Here is a 12561-nt window from a genome sequence, read left to right on the forward strand (position 1 = left end):
TGGTGGTCCTCTGACTTGCAGACATGGTGCATTTCTCTGCCAGTATCTGCCCATTTGCAGCCATCTGAGGAGCCTCGCTGACCCTGTAACGCCCACCACACTGCTGAGAAAACACTGTGCATCGACTGTACCTCACACAGAGGAGTGGGATGACTGAGACCATGTGGTTTGCAGTCCCAAAATGTATTCTTATGCAAGATTATCCCCTTAAATTTAATCTTACGTGATAAACAATACAGAATTACATATAAAAAACCTAATACTTTATGACATTGTTGTACATGTGTTTACTATGACACATTTTGCACGAGACACGCTGCATAAAATATTGTTACCTCATGAGGTCGCTGTAGACTAAGATGTACTGAGCTTCACTGACCAGACCAGAGTCCAACAGTGAAGTGTTGCACTGTGTTTTTGTCCAGTTTCAGTTTGCACCCTTGAAGCTTTTTCTTGATTAAAAGTTCATTAAATAGTTTTTTTTATACCTGCATGTTGAAGATATTGTAGTCTGTCTATAGAAATTACATTAAAATGAAGCTATATGCTGTTATGTATTAATAAATGCTGAGGTTAAGAAGCCTATAGTACGCTCAGATTAAATGATACACAGACAACTACAAAAACATAATATCCTGCTTTTAAAAATAAAAGCCAAAATCAGTTTCAGCCACCTCCTCTTTTAACAAATTAATAAATTATTCCTCCAAAGCAGCATTTTAATGTTGTAGCCAGACCAGGTGGTGCAAGGCATATTTTTTTATGAGCTGCTTCATGTTTTACATGTCAAATCTTGATCTGCAAAGTAGCAAATAACATACAATCGAGATAGTGGAGTAAATCTTATCTTATAAAATAAATATTATTTTGATCTGAAATAGGGGATGCTGTTTTTCATTATTGATTAATCTATCAGCTATTCTGAATTAATCATTTACTCAATAAAATGACAGAAAAGAGTAAAAAATACACAAAAGCCCAAGATGATGCTTTTAGGCTGCTTGTTTGTTTTCATCACTCCAAAACCCAAAAGATAAACATTTCTAATGATATGAAAAGAAAAAGGCAGCAAATCCTGACATTTGAGAAGAAAACGTAATTGCTTATGAAATGTTATGTTGCTGATTAATTTTCTGTACATCAACTAATTGATTAATCAAATAATCAACTCAGCTCTTACTCTAAAATGTAGGCTAGCAGAGCATAAGAATGAAGTTAAACAAAATGGAAACAGACTTGAGTACAATATTTAGTAAACGTACCTCTGTAATCAGGTAATGTCCCGTCTCGAAGCTCATTTAGCTGTCAAAAGTGAAGACTGGACCATTTTAATAGACTATTATATGACACAGAACATTAATGGTGGCCTGTTAATGAATAAAGGATCCAGTGTTTCTCTAACAGAAATGTTCTCCTGGCAGTGTGGAGGGGGCTTTCAATGTTATGGGAAATAAAAACGATAATGCTTTACGTGTGACAAAACAATTTCAACACAAGGTCCACTAACTAGCTTTCAGCCTCTGGCTATCAACTGCATCTCATGGTCCATTTTATGTTTTATCAGCATCTCACATTTAATATTGCCAGTCAGTAATTTCCTAATAATTTTCCTAATAAATTCACTGGAAACAAATATGTAATCTGGTGTTAATTTTACTGTAAACAGAGATAAAGCTTTGACGCAGTTATTTTGATTATGGTTTAGTTAGTTATGTCAAGTTTATTGGCAGGAAATTGCTTGAAAGAATTGCTCCATTTAAACAACACTTCCAACAGCCATTTATTTATTTTTATTTTTATATTACCTTGTCATGTATGTACTTCTGTATATGTATAGCCATTCATATACACTTTTGTGTTTACATTTTTATACCACTCAGTATTTTGTACACTTTTTTGTGCACTTTTTTGCCCTACTTTTCATTACTGGTCAGATGTCTAACTGTTTTTTGTTTTCTCAGTACTTCTTTGTGCAATGACAATAAAGATGAATCAAATTTGCATAAGTAAAATCTGAAAAATCCAAGTAATTAACCCCTCCCCCAGACTGTAAACCTACAGTTTACAGTTAATTAATGTACTAATTAACTAATTAATGTATGTTGCATCTCTAACATCCTGTCATGTCCATGAAGGATGCACAGAGAAATGAAGAATAAGAAGAGGAGGAGGAGGAGGGTAGTTTTGTTTTTCCCCTCAACCAGTCAAATTCAGATAACATTAACATATAAACATGTATGAAGAACAAAAGGAGGAAACAAAGCGCCAGAGAATTCAAATATGACATAATGAAATAAAATAAGATAAACAAATTTGGTAAATGTGCAAGAATCTTTTTACATTCAATAAAAACAAAATAATACCTATGAGGAGGGAAAAATGGGGTCCAGATTGATAATCAAAAAACATTGGTCAATAATTTTATATGTTTTATATGTTTTGGTCTTTGTTGCTTTCTTGATTTTGCAGCTTGACTAGAGGATTGTAACAGGCAGATTTCTTCATATACAGTAGCACATTTCATACCCAGAGGCAACCCAAACACAGGCAAAAACACAAAAAACAAATGATAAAAACAATAAAACAAACAAGCAAATAAATTTGATTAAAAAAAAAGATCAATTTGTAGAAGCAGGCCGTATCATAAGGACAATAATAAAAATTGGTTTGTTTGAACATTACACAACTTAATTAAAAGCAATGGCGAACAGGTGAAAATAAGGTAAATAAAACAAGGTAAAGTTTGCTTTTTTATTGGTCCATTTAATTTTATGTATATGAAATTTACCAAAAAGAGTAATTTTTCCTGGCTGCCTGCTCTCTTTTATTAAATTTATTTATCTAATTGTAAGAATGTACAAACAATCAGTCATAAATAGAGATGCACTGATACCAATACTGATACTGATATCGGTTCGATACTGACTCAAATAGCTGGATCGGGTATCGACTACCATTATTTTAATAAAAAACAATTCAGTAAATTTATATTTATGTATTTATTTGTTACATTTTTTTATGCAGTTAGGAAAGCAATGTTTAAGTTGAGCCTGATGTTGCCTCACACATAAAAGAATGATCCCAGTCTCTTCCACACAGCATATTGATTAAACACCGGTTCTCGGTACCCAAAGCCCAGGTATTGGTTTTGGGACAACAACAACAAAAAAGATTGATTTTGGTGACATACTTCTTCAGACAAACATATCTGAGTAAATTTCAACTCAACATAACATTCAATTTCAGTTAGAAAAAGCTTAAAAAATGGGTTTGAGTTAAGAAATGTAGCTTTATGGATGTGAAATGTCCCTAATAAAATAAAAAATTAACAATAGTGCATACATTGTTATCTTTACATTCAGTATAAGTGATAATAATTCTCCCTCAGTGATAATCACGTGTTATTTTGCACAATACTGTATGTAATTGTTAAAGTCTTTCCAGGATGTGATAGTATATGCATATACTATCTATAATAGATATAGTCTATGTGTATATTGGCAACCATAAAACAAGTCAGTTCTATTTATATTAATCACAACAGAAGTTACAGATGAGTTGCACTTTCTTGTTGAGTCTTGCAGTGAGTCCATCTGTTCTGAACATGTAAAAATCCCTGCCTGCCCTCTGTGGATGTGCCTCCCTCGCAGATGACCTCATGCAGGGAGGAGGAGGAGGAGGAGGAAGAGAAGGAGGAGGAGGAGGAGAAGGAGGAGGAGCCCGGCGTCCCGTAGCCTAGCCTACCTTCGGTGAATCAAGTAAGGACAGAGTTCGTGTGGAGATACGCTGGAGGACTGGGAAAACTTTTTTTGAATATTGTGGTACTTCATATCCATGACATTTATCAGGTAAGACTTTAAAAAATTACTCTCAAGTGTGTGTGTTTGACGGCGCAGTCAGCCAGGTGTTGTCGGTCCACCGGTTCAGTTTTTAATGGTAGTTAGTGAGTTTGTTGGGAGGAATGTTGGGACATGCCCACCGAGCTGCCGTCACATCCAACGGGACTGACAGCACACACACACTGCGTTAGTTTTACTTTCCAGTTGACCAATATTATTCAGCTTGTTATTTTCTCTGTCGCTGAATAGTTTAAATGTTTCTCAAACCAGCTCAACGTTAACTTAAACTCACCAGTTTGCTTTGCGAGGTTAAATCAAACTTTTCCTCCAGGTAACGTCTCCGTTTGGTTTGTGTGAACTGGAGCTAACGGCACACTAACGTTAGTTAACGTTAGCCTTAGGTTAGCTTAAAGTTAGCTAGTTAACCATGAACAGTTGACCGTTGGTGTTTCACCTGCACCTGATCTTAGCTTCAGGTACTGCAGACTATTAAGGTGGATCATGAAGAGTTTAGAGCTAAGCTAAATCGATTAGTCGTATGTTTATATATATACATACACCAGCTATATTCACCTCAGAAATAGAGTGGCAGCTAATGATTATTTTATTATTGATTAATCTGTTTTAGTTGTTTAATCTACAAAGTGCCAGAAACTAATTAGAAATGACTGTCACAACTTCTCAGAGTCAAAGGTGATGTCTTAAATTTGCTTCTTTATTCAGTTCAAAACCCAAAGATAATCAACTTACTGTAATAGTCAATAATAATAATAAGTCAGTCATCAAGCCATAATGCCAAGATTCTCTGGTTTTAGCTGGTTGACTGTGAGGATTTGCTGATTTTCTCAGTCATATATTATGGAAAATTGCTCTTCAGCAGTGGTTCTCAAATTTTTTCACATCAAAGACCCCTAAACTGACAAATTAGACCAGACTTTTAGATGTTTTACTACAGAAAGTGTATAAACCCCATGACCAAAATAGTCATACATTCAGTCATTGTGTTATGTATGGATGGAAGTATAGAGAAATTAAATGATTCCCCTTTTTGCTGGGGACCCCCTGGAACCTCCTGAAGGACCCCTGGGGGTCCCTGGACCCCACTTTGAGAACCAATGCTCTTGGGTGTCAAAGAAAACAAACAATATGAAGATGCAAAAATGTGACAGGTATTGCTCACTATATTCTGTCATTTAATTGACAGAAAAAATGATGATTATCCAAAAAGATTATCCATAGATGAATCAATAGTGTTGCAGCCCTGTAGGAGTTGTCTAATCACAACATGGCTCTGCAGAAAAGCCTAAATTGCTTGTTACTGTATTTCTTTGAAACCTTTCTAAAGATGCGAAGACTTGCTCAAAGAACTTTGGAGATGTGTAACATTTATTGTGGAGTAAAATCCTGCACGCTAAGATGCAGATGTTTTTTAAAAAAAAAAAAGTTCAGTACTTTTCTGTACTTAACTTCCTTAACTGTGTGGTCTTGTTTGATGCTAATGGTAGTCTGTATTTTGTGATTGGATGTGGTGGTTTTGAAACCAGAACCCAACCCAGATATACTAGTAGGCTTAAGACTAAAGGACTGTAATCTTGTCCGCCCATTTAGATTGAGTCATTGAAGTTTGACCACTGGCTGTACATGCTGTATTTTGCTGTTTTCAGCTTATTTCCAATGAAGGAATTGCATTGTAACTCGGCCAGGTGCTTAAAAAAATCAAAGCTCTGTTTTATTTTCCTTTTGAGAAACTGCCTGTAAATGTCAAGATGCAACTTTGATCACTATGAGCGCATGAAGTCATTGATTCATTGCGCTCCTCGAACAATGTTATGAGTGCTCCGTAACCTTGCGATCTCTTGCCATTTCACCTTGAAAGCGGCTACAACATTTGCCATTGCCTGTGTTGAGTTTCTTGTCTCAATCTTGCTTCAAGGGCAATTCCACTATATATACAATCTTAATCTCCCATTTTAAACTCAACAGGTGGAACAGGCTTTGCCACTTACAGTCACGCTGGCTGTTAGTTAACCTGGAGATACTCTGTATTAAATTTCCAGCATAATTTCAGGCAATTTTACGGCGGATTATGGTACCATTACACTGGATTTTCATGCTTCTGTGCCAAGGCTGGTGCTACTTCTCTTGTCTTACCAACTGCAGTGTTAGGAGCTGTTTGTACGACAGAGCACTCATCTTATTGGAAATGCCACAAGAGGCTGCCTCCCAGTCTCTACAGAGCCTGGTTCCCATGGTCCTCAGCCAGTTGGCCAGTAGCAGATGCTGGCACCACATTCACATTGTTATGGCTGAGGAGGGAAACTTATTGGAGCCAGTGACCTGACAGACAGCACATACTGAGTTGATGATGATGATGATTTTGTCCTTTTGTTAGGGGCTACTCATCGCAGAAGCATATGGTTCCAATAGGAAAGCCAGATTTGTAGAGATTAGCTGGGTTCAGCAAACTCAGGATTGTTTCTAAATGATGAATGTAATGATTTGGGTTTCCAGCACACTTGATACCACAAACCCAACTTTACCACAAATATAAGCAGCAACATAATGTCCTGTATCACTTTCATACCTAACCGTTTGTTACGGTTCAAACAAACTCTGATGCGTTTGCTCGTTTGGCTCTGTGCATCTAGGCGGGTGAGCTGTCAGTCATATTAAACTGAGTGCAAACTCTCGTGGGTCTCGGACCGCTTCTGAGTGAACTCTGGTGTGATTCATTTGTGGTGTGAAAGAAAAGCATACCAGCCACAGGATTTAATGATAGTAGATATGTAATTTTAGCATGGATTCAAAAGCTAAACTATATATCCTGATCATGGGAGATCTTCAGAAAGTGTTGTCCTGAGCAAAGTATATTTAAGTGATCTACAAACTGTGTATTGTAAGTAGATTTATATATCATGGCTAGAGCTGCAATGATGAAATGATTAGTTGATCGCCAGAAAATCAATCACCAACTATTTTTGATAATCGATTCATCGTTTTGAGTCATCTTTAAAGGAAAAATGCAAAAAATTCTCTGGTTCCAGCATCTTAAATGTGAATATTTTCTGTTTTCCTTGGTCCTTTATGATAGAAACTGATAGAAACAGTTGTGGACTGTTGTTCGGGAGACAAGACATTTTATCTAGCACCTTGGGCTTTGGGAAACAGTGATTGACATTTTTTACTATTTTTGTATGTTTTATAGACCAAACGGCTAATAGATTAATTGAGAAAAATGTTTCAAAATGACTATATAGTCACTATCAGGCAAAGAAACCATGTAGTTGAGTTCTCAGCATTGGGTTACAGGATCATACACGTTAGCCACTGTCTAGCTTATTGGCATTATGTGGCATCGTGTGACTGCATTAGCTCAAGTTTCTTAAGGGCTCATGACAATTTCAGTATCAAAATGCTTATCATTTAATTGCTCCTTTTCCCCTCAGGTCATCTATTAAAACATTACAAGATGACAGCCAGGCATATTAAGTTGGTGTTGGCAGGTTTCCTAGTACGAGGAGGCCGTCAGCTGAATTATATACTAATAATTAATTTAGCATAACAAAACTACAGGATTTGCTTATGAGTTCTTAGCCCAGGTAGCAAGTGTGTGTTTCTGTGCACGTGCATTTGTGCACTCATGCTTGCTCATGTGTATCTAAAGCACCCGTGTGTGTGTTTGGAAGTGCTTCTTCATAACAGCTGTTCCTGATTTACATTTTTGTCAAGCCTTTTTGAAAGCTCCAGAGACACAGAGAGAGACACAGAGAGAGATGTCGAGGAGCTGAGCACCTCTGATGTACCAAACTGTGAAATGCAGTATTTGTTGCAAGGTTGGAGGACTGGACATACTGTATGTTTTAAACCAGTGATTAATTTTGTTAACACTGGCTAAATGATGATATATTATTTTCACTGTGTCATGTTTATTTTAGCTTTCAGTGCTACTGCAGGTCCAGTTCCACTAATGACATAAAATACAGTTTTCTTCACAGAAAGGGAAAAGTAAACAGCATAAATGGATTTGACAAACAATACTGATTCAGATACATATTTGGCCGGAACTCTAGTCTTAGTTGCAATGTCCACCCCCGTAATCACTTCACTCTCATAGACTTTAGTTGACATTACTTGTGTGGTCAGTGCAAGTGCTTGAGTGCAGGAAGCTGTTAGAGATCCAAACACTGTGAGAGGAATGGGGCAGCACTGTGTGAAATCACATTGCCTGAATGGAGGCATTTCTGTGGCTGGAAGAATCTCGACAAAAAAAAAAAAAAAAGCAGCTAGAGGACAGCACTCAGCCCTCGCAGATATATCAGGGTGGCACGTCAAAAACCGTGAACCTGTAAAAGTTGACAAACCGAACCAAATCATATTTGATTTTGTTAGTTTGTCTCTGAGTTAGATGTGTCATCTTTTGTCTGTCTCTGCTATAACTGTGTCTGTAAAATCTTCCCAACCTGGAGCTGTTAAGTTCGGAGAGTGAATTGTAAGTTATCTCAGGCGAGATAAGTGTAATTTTATGTCCATTAACTTAACAGTGAAGGAAACAAGGTCAACTTATCCATGTCTATTTAATAACCAAACAGGGGAGCACAACTAACCTTGTACATTACAGTACTGTTTTTTTTCCTATACACTGCATGATAAACTAATTATTTCACTCAATGTGGTTGACGTGAGACAGGCTAAGAATAAACCTGCACTCCAAAATTGACAAGTGGTAAAGACATCTTATCTGCAAAGTTCTTTCTGGTCTGAAGCCCTGTTGAGTGCGTACTGGCTTAAATCCCGCCTAACTAGTCATGCTGTTTTGTAAAAAGTCACTGGATTCAAGTCTACCGTATTGCTGGAAGCCTGTAATTCTAAAAACATCTCATTTTTCCGGCTGATTCATCATGTATGTGATGCAATTTATGTGACTTTGACTGACAGATCCTAGCATGAGAAGAATTTCTCCTCGTGTTTGCAGAAACTTCCTGTAGACTTTACACACTGCTTGTTAATGTTTTACCCTTAATCAAATACCAGGCTTCCTAGGAGGCAAATGTCCGATTGAGTCTGGAAAACAATGGCCTCGCTTTAGTTGTTTCTACTCCAGATGCTCATTAGCACTTGATTGCTATCGCAAATTAGTAATAGAGTGATAAAGTTTAATCGGCAGCGATAGCACGAGTTAATAACTATAATGTTGATGAGGTGATTGTTGCTACTCAGCATGCAGTTAAATCTGTTTCTGGTTGATGGTTGTCGGTGTGGTGTGAGGAGTGTAATTGTTGTGGAAAGGCTCCGAGTGGAAAAACAGGCTTGTGAAAGCTCGAAAGGCAGACCCATTGAACGAGTTAAATCATCCATAAATCCATGTTACACAGTGATCTGTCAAGCTAAATTAATGTAGGTTATATGTAAGCACATGGTTTGCCTAGTTTTGATTTTAATCAGTGTGAAGCAGGGAGGGTGATATTCATTTTGGTAAAGATCTGCAATGTCTTCTCCCCACATTTTAGTGTCTGGTTTAGTCAGTTTCCAGAGCCTGGGGTGTAACTGTAAATTCAGTGAAATTATTGCTCTCTAAAACATGCCTTGACGCTTCTAGGGCAACTCTCCAGGGATCAAAAGACAAAGGTTTTCACGTTATCACTGCTGAGCCAACATGTACACCTAGATGGATGCATCAATCACATTAGAAAGTATCAAGGACAAAAGACCTAAGAGGGCAAATCAGTCTTTTCCCATGGTAGTCTAATGGGTGGATCAGACTTGTTATCCTTTTTTAATTTCACTTTGAGCCATGTGGCTAGGCCTCCTCAATAAGTAACTAGCCCCAAGCTAGACCGTTGAATCTGCCTGTGCCTATGACTCAACACTGTAATTCACCGCCGGCTAAAGATAAATTATCACAGAAGTGGTTTTAAAAGAATACTCCCCCAAGATGTTTTATATGCTCTCGGATGAGCTAGCTACATGATCATGTTACAAATATCCCAACACTGTATGGTAAAATAACTGATGATGCTATAATAGAGTAATGATATATTCATTTAGCCAATACCCATCACTAATATGATCCTTCTCCTCCATAATTTTATATAAAGATCTTGTATAAGAGACCAGTGAAACCACCAGTTTTCTTGATGTCCAACAGCCCTTTTCAATTGCAGGAACCTTTCCAGGAACCTTTTTAGGAACTCAGAAACCTAACCAGCATTTCAGCTGCAAGCAGCTGAAGTCCAGTTTTGGTTCCTGGGCAATAGCTCCTTCACCCCAAAAAGTTCTAGTACATTTGGATGGACCAGGTGGCTCGTGGTGAATGTTACTAACTGGTCAAACTTAAGCTTCAAGGCTTGTGTAAAGCATTCATTCAGACTGTAGCAAGCACTGCTTTCCAGCTGTATGAACATCAGGACAAGGCATTGGAATTTCTTGTTTCTTCTAATATTGTTAATAAAGTTATGTAGTCAGCTTCTGGATTATAGTAACAATAGTAAGATAGAAGGCGAGATGTGCAGATGAATGAATTATAGAGAAAGGGAAGTGTGTGCGTGGCATATGTTGTCTTTTTGAGACTGTTCCTTAAGAATAGTGAATACTTTTTCTGTTGTTTCTAGCAATTCTACTCCATTTTAGGCTTAGCATAGTTGACCATGGAGCTCTTTTATCAGTCTCATTTACTTTGATAACTCATGCATCAAAAGTTCTGTGTGCCAGACATCTTTAATAGCTGACAAATGCAGCTAATTGGCTTTCAAATTTTTGCAAAATAATCAAGAATGGAACAATAGTGCTTCACAATCATACTCTGAGCACCATCATTTCACTTCTAAAAGATTTGGATACTAATACATTTGTATTCTTGTGCAGTTTTGGCTTGTAATATACTAAACAGATGGCACAATACTCATATAAGTTTTGTAGTAGTGTGTCTGTAATTCTAATAAAGTGACCTCAAGGTTTAAGTACTTTTACATAAGGTAGTTACATGATTTGTGCCTCCTGTATAAGTTGATAGTACTATAAGGTTTTTGGGTACATTTATTTGTTCATTATGAAATAAAACTAACACGTGACAGATGGTTGGCAGAAAGAGAGGTTTGAATGTTAAAGTACAACACAAGTTGGCTGTAGTATTATGTTACCAAGTTAAACATTATTTTTCTGTTAATTTTGTACATGAAAAGATGAAGGCCTGCTTCTCATAGGCTCTAAGGTGGGGGCTGTGCAGGATGCACTTGAGTGAGACCGGTAGGCTAGTCACATAAAAATGTCTGTCCTTTGTTATTTCCCCCCCTCTTATGTTAGTGTGAATACCAACCTTCGCTTACAATGGCCGACACTGAGAATGAGCTGTCTTCCATACCTGCTCCCTACACTTCCTCCCCCTTTCAAGGCCTTATTAGCTAACTTCCCATTGTTTCTGGACCACTTGAACTCACAGGCCAGACGCAGCCTTTTTCCTGCGCTCTGTGAATGGACCACGAAAAAACAGATAATTATGGAGTTTCACAGGAGGATTTTAAAAAGCCTGATCACCTCTGGCAGTGTTTAATAAACCAACTTGAAGGTCAGCCTGTGGTGAGAACTCCCATGTTGCTATGACAACAGTGTGGAAATCTGAGAGTAATCATTCATGTAGAATCGCTTGATGAAGAGAGCTGGCAGGGCGTTTGAACAGGCAAGAGATGAACACGCAGGGTGGAAAATGGCTGTTTGCTGCACTCCTGGAAGAGTGGTGAAGTCGAGCTTAAGGGTTCATTCTCTATTGTCTGTCACCTAACAGAGGACAAAGCAAGTCCTAACTCACTAACCGCCAACGTGTGTGAAATGCTTCCCCTGCCAGAGGCAATTGGGACAAACAATCCTATTTCCGTACTATATATAGCTGCCTTCTCAGATGACTGGGGTATAGCTAGATGGCCCCATTAACCACATGTCACGTCAGCATTGTGCAGGTGAGGATCCTTTCGTCTTCACAACCTGTATGGATTTGAACTCTATCAAGACCGGAATGACCTGGAAAAACATACATGTTGATAAACTGAGGCACCCCTTAACGACCCGGGTTTCCAATTTCACTTCTCTGAAAGGAAACTCTCCACATTGTACCACAGACTGCGGTGTGCCCTTTTTGTTGTCAGCTTGAGCTGTTCCAAGGTAATGGACAGCCCACATTTGAAGGTTATAGAGGTGACATGTACCTGCAGTGTTGGAAATTAACTTTTTCTTTCACCACTCAAAGTGTCTGGATTCTAAATTTTACCAGCCACTCATATTTTTTTACCAGCCACCATTTTGTAATTGCACTTATGTGTGTTACAAATTATTGTGCAATATTTGTCTTGCTTTGAAAAAACAACTAATATACATATTTTAAGTCAGAATTTAACAGTCTTTTAACATCAGAACTTTAACAATCTACCACACATTATTACACACGCATGCACGTGCACACACACACACACACACACACACACACACACACACATACACATATATTGCAGCCGTTTTCTCCAGATTCAACATTCTTGTACGATGCAGATCACCTCTTTGTGGCATTTGGTGGCTTCTTGATAGCCACCAATTTGAAACTTTTGGTGCCCATAATAAAGCTGTTGTTTGTAGAGATGCACTGATTGATCAGCCACCGATCGAAAATGGACGGTTTTCAGATGACTGGTGCCCGGCTCTGATCAGTCTCACATATCCGATTTCTTTTTTTCCCGGT

The 12561-nt window shown here is 37.9% G+C and overlaps 1 protein-coding gene across 2 annotated transcripts in view; it reads left to right on the plus strand.

The window, feature by feature from the left end:
* The first annotated feature begins 3155 nt into the window (after positions 1-3155).
* tanc1b (tetratricopeptide repeat, ankyrin repeat and coiled-coil containing 1b) overlaps positions 3156-12561 on the plus strand; it is a 110734-nt gene continuing 101328 nt past the window's right edge. The window contains exon 1 of one of the 2 annotated variants that reach the window (XM_042426522.1): positions 3156-3848. The gene's annotated coding sequence lies outside the window, so the exon portion shown is untranslated. Of the gene's footprint in view, positions 3849-3893; positions 4171-12561 lie in introns of those variants that run through there. The other variant, XM_042426523.1, reaches the window with a different exon arrangement.

Source organism: Thunnus maccoyii, chromosome 11 (genome assembly GCF_910596095.1).
Source record: "Thunnus maccoyii chromosome 11, fThuMac1.1, whole genome shotgun sequence".
Taxonomy (NCBI): domain Eukaryota; kingdom Metazoa; phylum Chordata; class Actinopteri; order Scombriformes; family Scombridae; genus Thunnus; species Thunnus maccoyii.